Here is a 6797-nt window from a genome sequence, read left to right on the forward strand (position 1 = left end):
CTTAAAAAAAAAAAAAAAAAAAAGCAGTGGACAGTGGAGCAATGCTTTCACGCTCTGAGAAAAATAGTCCCATCTTGGAATTCTTCACTCAGTAAAACACCAATCAAAGAGGAAGGAAGACGAATGCTACTTCAGCCAGGGGAGGTTTAAAACTGACCTCTGCTGCCTTTTCTCAGGGAGCTGCTGGTGGATGTGCTCCAACTAAATGAGCAAATCAAGCAGGAAAGCTGGTGCCATGGGAGTCAGGAAGTGGAGGAGCTCATCCTGCAGAGAAGTGAAGAGAACTTCCATCAAACAGTCAGAGGACACCCCAGGATGACAGACAGTCCAGACTGGCTCTCCCTGGCTGGAGAAAGGTCTGGAGTGGGTGGCATAGGTCAGCTCCCTCCGGGCATTGGGTTCCTTTCCTGGCTTGCTTTGGTCTATTGACTCACTTCTGCTTTTCCCTGGTGGGAATAGCCTTTTCTCAAATTAGAAGTGATGAGGTCCTAGCCTCGGGCTTTTGTTTTGGAGTGAAGTGATTAGAGTAGGTGTTTAGCGTGATTTGGCGTTAGGCTGTCAGGAAACCCCTGCTTCAGTAAGAGAGTGTTCGACAGGGGGCAGTCATGCCTGGCAGAATTCTACCTGAGGTTTGGCAATAAAGCCTAGAGTGTGCTGGCATCTTCTCTTTCCTTGGTTCATGCTTTTCCTTTGGGAGGCTTGCAAGGAGGGCAGGATTCAGGTGTCACCTTGTCCCTGGCACAATACCATCTCAGATCACCCCCACAGCCTTAGCCTCAATCAGCTGAGGTGGTACTGACTCTTTGAAGTGACATTTCAATGTAGAGTCACAGAGGCTGTGGGCTGGGGGAGCTTTGAATCCCCCCACCGCCATGATTTGTATCATCTCTCCACCTATTCGTTTTCCAGTCTCTGCTTGTTTGCCTTGATTTCTCCTATTTCTAATTTAATTCAATTGTATGTTGTGTCCTTGGAATGAATTAGAAATTTTAACTGAATTAGGAGTCTAAATAATAAGGTAGCACTCCATTGCTAGGCATCTTGGGGTGTGAGAACCTCTTCCTTATGTTGAGACCACATCCATCTGTGCCTCCGGCCATTTGGGCACATCTAATACTTCTGACACGGGATAGCTCATCCAGGGTTTGAAGACAGAAATCAAACTTCTTTTGGGGCCGAACATCTTCCCTCTGACCCAAGAGTTCCTTTACGTTCCCATCCTAGCAGATGGTTTCACGCCTCTCTCACCTTCTGATGGCTCTCCTCTCAGACCACCTCTCTGTCTTTGGCTGGACAGAATTTGCAGCTAGATCACCTTTGACGCTGGCAAAGTTTGCGTTTGATACCCTTCTGCTTCCCCTACCAGTACAGATTTCCCCTCATATTAGTTTCCTATTGCTGCATAACAAATTGCCACAGACCTAGTGTCCTAAAACAACACCCATTTATCCTCTCATGGTGCCTATGGGTGAGAAGTTTGGGCGCGGCTGAACGGGGTTCTCTACTCAGAGTTTCACAAGGCTGAAATCGTGATGTTATATATCATAGCCTAATCATAGGAGTGAAATCCCCGTATTCACAGTGCCGCCTCATGCTCATGGGGGGAGGATCATACTGGGTGCGGACACCAGGCACGGGAATCCTGGGGACCATCTCAGAATTCTGCCTACTACACACTAAACGCCAAAGATCTGCTCTTTGGACCTGTAATGGGGTCTTCAGCCCCTCTCCCCACACGATTAGTCACCAATTTGGGCTAAGAAATTGTGCCTCCCCACAGCCCCTTAGTGTGAAGGTAAGCCAGTTGGAGGCACAGCTGCAGGGCCATCCTGACGCTGACTACTTGGAGTTAGCGCATACTCGGCAGGTTAAGGGCACCGTCCTTCACAAGACTGCTCTCCCTTCAGACACCAGCCACAAGCTCTGGGGTCCCAGGCCATCTTCACTTCTGACCGATTGGCTACAAATATGGGAATTCTCACTATCCCCTCAGCTTTAATAATTCACTAGAAAGGCTCACAAAACTCAGGAAAGCACTATTCTCATGATCACAGTTTTATTATAAAGGACACAAATCAAGATCAGCCCAATGAAGAGACACAGAAGGGAAAGTCTGGGAGGGTCCAAGATGTGACGCTTCGGTGACCTTGGGATGTGGCACCCTCCTGGCACACTGATGAGCATCACCAATCAGGGCTCACTTGAGCCTCAGCATCCAGAACTTCTATTGGTGTTTCGTTCCGTAAGCATGGTTGATGGAATCACTGGCTACATGACTGGGCTTGATCTCCATCTCTCTCCCTCCCCTGGAGGTTGGGCTGATGTCATGTAGCTCGAGTCCCAACACTCTTGGTCTTTCTGGCCTGGCCAGCCCCCACCCTGAGTCATCTCCTTAGCATAAACTCGGCACTAATTGCACCGTAAGTAGCAAAGACACTCCAATCATTCAGAAATTAGAAGCTACCTCCTAGGAACCAGGGACAAAGGCCGGCCAGATTCTTCACTGGACAGCAAGAGCACATCCAGTCCTCTTTACTCGTTAACATTTTGGCTTGAATTCACCTGGATCTAGGCTTTGTAATGCTTCTGGGTTCTCCTGGAATCTTCTGAGAGGTTCTCAATTTCCAGGTGCAAGCATTTGATTCATGGCTGCTGAGTTGTGGGGATATTAGGCTAGTAGCAGTGAGAGATCTGGGGACAAGAAGAACATTATGAGGGCATCTATCTTCGAGAAGTGCATGACCAAATTAACTCACTTGGTTGGCAAAACTGTCTTAGAGGTTATTGACTGGTAAATCCTGATCAGTTCTTACAAGGAAACTTGGTTGAAAGAATGTTTTATAAATCTAAGAGGTTGGTATCTGCTTGGTCAATGCCTTTACAAGAGGCTGGATTTAGTTGTTTGATTTTTTAACGAAAAAATTAGAAAAAATTCCTGACCAGATGACCTATCATAAATGAAATATTCATTTCATTTTCTTTCCGGTTAAAACTCCTGTCTTGAAACGCTTTGTTGTATCTACTTAGAATGATCAATGGCGACGCCTGGGGGGATTTCTCCTGCAGAATTTGTTGGTAGAGAACATTAAAATTGCATGAAGTCACTCATGTAATTTTAATGACCATCACAAGAATTTTGACTGGAATTGGGAGGAATTTGAAATGAGATGCTTCTTCCGGGAAAGGTTGAAGCCACCATCCTTTGGTACTCAAGGAGGCAAGCTCAGGCATCTGTAGGACAACCCCTGTCCGCCCCTGAAGCTGGGCAGAGACATTCTCTCCACAATCAGGGGCCATGGCTGGAGGGTCAACAAGGCAAGGGGCTCCTGGCCATGTCCTTGCTGCTTCTGGAGAATCATGCAGGGCTAGAGGTGCATGGCCTTAACGGGACTCAGTGCGGCCCGTGCATTCCTCCCAGGAGTGAGCTGAGGCTCCGAGTAGGACCCCATGGGGGTTCAAGTTCAGACCTTGTGTGCTCCAGTCCAGTGCTCACCACTCCACACTCACACCCCATATCTCTTGAGCTTTTCCATTTTATGGTCACTGAGCTCAGCCCCTGCATCCATAAAGCCCACTCAGTTTTCTCCGTCCCACAGTGATTTCTGCGTCCTCTGATCCTGTGATGGCCGTGTTTGTGTTTTCATTAGGTAATTAGTTGTGTGCTGATTTGGAACATGTTTTCTGTTATTGATTTAAAGTGCCATTAAAACTCAGTGTGAGCTGTGTTCCCCCGAGACCTGACCAGCCTGCTTTTAAATATAGGGTCACAATTGCCATAGCGTTTCTTCAGGTCGTCTCCTTTTTGCGAGGTTGTGGCTCTCTTGCCTCTCCTGCCGTCAGTAGTTTGGGCAGTCCCCAGGGCATGTCCCCCATGTGGTGGTGAGCACAGTTCATGCAGCTGACCTGCAGTGTCTGCTCCTCTCTGTGGAGGTGAGCTTCCCACCGCCATTCCCACACCCCATGTTCTCAGCTTCTTCTTCCCTGTTTTGGATGCTGGGGGTTCTGGCTCCCTGCCGAGAGCCCGGGACTCTCCTGATTGCTATTATGAGACCCTGGCCCCAAGCACAGCCCTGGAGAAGAAGGAGAAATGGCTCCTCTCATTCAGCCACAAGTCCAGAGCAGAACGTCCGTGCTTTAAGGCTCTGAGGAGCTCCCGATGCCACCTCCTCTCTTCTGATGGGGAAGTACAGCAGCCGCTGAAGCAAGCTCGCTCATCTCCTCTCCTTCCAGTAAGTTCTTTCTCATGAGGTTTCTTGCACAAAAGCATGGGGTCTTTCCAGAAGTCTTGAAGATAGGTCTGCAATCTGAGATAAATGTGACAGGGAGAGACAATGGCTGCGTTCGTGTGGGTCAAAGGTGATCTGGATGGGACAAGGCTCCAGTTCCCAAGTCGGGTATTTGCTTTCCCTGGAGAAATTGGAGAAGAGACAGAGGACCCCCAGGCATGGGATGTGTCCACCCTACCCTGGGATGTGCCTTGGTTTTTGGTGTTTATTAGGGGCTGGCCAGGGCCCTTGGCTGCTGGAAGGCCATGGCTCTGCTGAGGACTAGAGCTTCTTTCCTCTGACGAGCTGGCCCTGGAGGCTGCCGTGGTGCACACTGAAGTCAGGAGCACATGCCACTTTGAAGGATGAAGGAGGCTCCCTGCCCATACTTGCTGGTAGAACTGTGCTGCAAGAGCTGTGCTCACTTCCTTCTCTGCCAGCATGTGTTTTCCTTGTCTGGGCAGAATGAAGCTCCAGCCTTCCAACGCCCATTTCTTGGGACTGGTGACACTACAGGGGGTCCAGTGCCTCCTGGTCCAGCTGAGTGACTGCCCCTCTGTTTGAGGTGCTCCCTGGTCAGAGCAGGGTAGTAGAGCTATCAGGAGCACTGTTATAAGAGGAGAGGGCTCTGGTCCCCATATCTGACTAATCACACTTCTTCCCTTCCGGGGTACGGCAGGCAGTATTTCTCCAAGGACGGCAGTGGCCTGTCTCCCACCCACATACTCTCAGGCCATGGGAACTGGATACTCCCCGACAAGAGCTGGGTCTAATTCCCCTCCCTTAGGTCTGGGCTGGCCTTATGAGTTCCTTGACGTTAATGGAAGCAGCGGGGGTGATTCTTTGTGACTTTCAGGTCTAGTTTCAGAAACGGCCATGCAGCTTTTGCTGATTCTGTTGGAAAGCTCACTCTTGCTTTCGGGAAGCAAGAAGTTTCTTCTTGGAACCCAGCCGCCACTCTGGGAGAAGCCCATGCCATAGGAAGAGGCCACATGTGGGCACTTGGTGAACAGTCCAGCCGAGTCCAGCCTGAGAATGTTTCAGCCTGGATACCGAGATGTGCGTGAGGAAGCCTCCTATGACTCTGGCCCTTGGCCACTTGAGTGTTTCCAGCTAAGGCTCCTGGCACAGAGGAAAACCATCCTCTGGCCTGTTCCCATTTATGCAACGAGTTATGGGGAACACAGGCTCTATGCAAAAAACGCAACCAACAGACTTGTTCACCAACAGGGGAAGCCCAATAGTGTGTATAGTTTAGGTCTCTGCAAAGCTGGGTTAGGCCTCAGTCAGGGCAGGAAACCAAAGTGCTGGTGGCCTGCTCTTGCCTGCAGGTCCCCAGTCCCGGGGACTTGTGTGTGAAGTTTTGGGTCTCCAAGTGGACCCTGATTATGCAAACTTGGTCAGCCACACAGAGGGTCACAGGCTCAGGCCACCAGGTGAATGGATGCTGTGACCACTGCCATCTGCCACCACCATCCGAGAAGCAAGGGGGACAGGGTGAAGAGGCTGACTAGATTCATCATGACACTTCCTCCTGGTGGAAATGAGGAGCCAGGGGAGTAAATGTGCACGTGATCTTCCCTGAGCCGGATCTGGGTTTGAAATCATGTTCTGACATTTCCTTGTTCTGTGATCTCAGGCCAGTTTCCACATGTCCCTGAGCCTCAGTTTCACCATCTTGAAAATGGGGATAATCAGAATGCCATCTCCTGGGGTTTTGTGAAGATATATGCGAAATGCTTAACATAAACTAGGTGCTCAATTCCTTCTGAGTCCTTTTGCTCCTCTTTGGAAGGACCCGGATGCAGCAGGTCCCAGTTGCCACCTAACAATTGCTAAGCATCATAAAGTGCATACTATATATCAGGCGTGATGCTCAAGGCTCAGAGCCCTTCAGATATGCACGATCAATGGGAATCCTCCTGCTAGAGACCGGTGTGCCAGGGGACGGCTCCTCAAGGGAGCCTCTCAGCATCATCGGAAACATGAGGTACCAGACAGTAGTGTTTGGGTCTTCCTCCTGTTGGGAGCACGGCCACATGACTAGCACCCCAGGCACACATGCATGCACACACACACACACACACACACAATGAGTGTACACACTAGGACCTGCTTCTCATCTAAGAGCTAGCCAGCACAGACCATGGGAGCTGACTGCTGTTGGCATTTGAACAGTCATTTAAGCTGTTGGGAATAAGTCACGCCAGGCCTCTTCTCTGAGAGGCCTTGCTACAGAGGAGAAGCCCCAGCTCCTGGCTGCTGGGTGAGTTTTCCCAGCCTCCCCGGGTGTCACGTGCAGCATGTGGCCTTTTCCACATGTCTGTGAAATGACATATGTGGTGTGCCAGCAGCTTGCCAAGGGCCGTGCTAGGAGCTCCTCAGAGATGACAGAATGAAGAGCCTTCCACACGGGGGAGGTGCGGATGGTGCCCTCAGGACTTGCTGGGAAGGCGAAGAGTGGACTGTAGTGGATGTGGAACGTGGAGCCCAGGGTCGAGCCCCCAGCGGTTATGCAGTAAGTCTGGTTGT

This window comes from Equus quagga, chromosome 4 (assembly GCF_021613505.1).
Source record: "Equus quagga isolate Etosha38 chromosome 4, UCLA_HA_Equagga_1.0, whole genome shotgun sequence".
Lineage (NCBI taxonomy): Eukaryota > Metazoa > Chordata > Mammalia > Perissodactyla > Equidae > Equus > Equus quagga.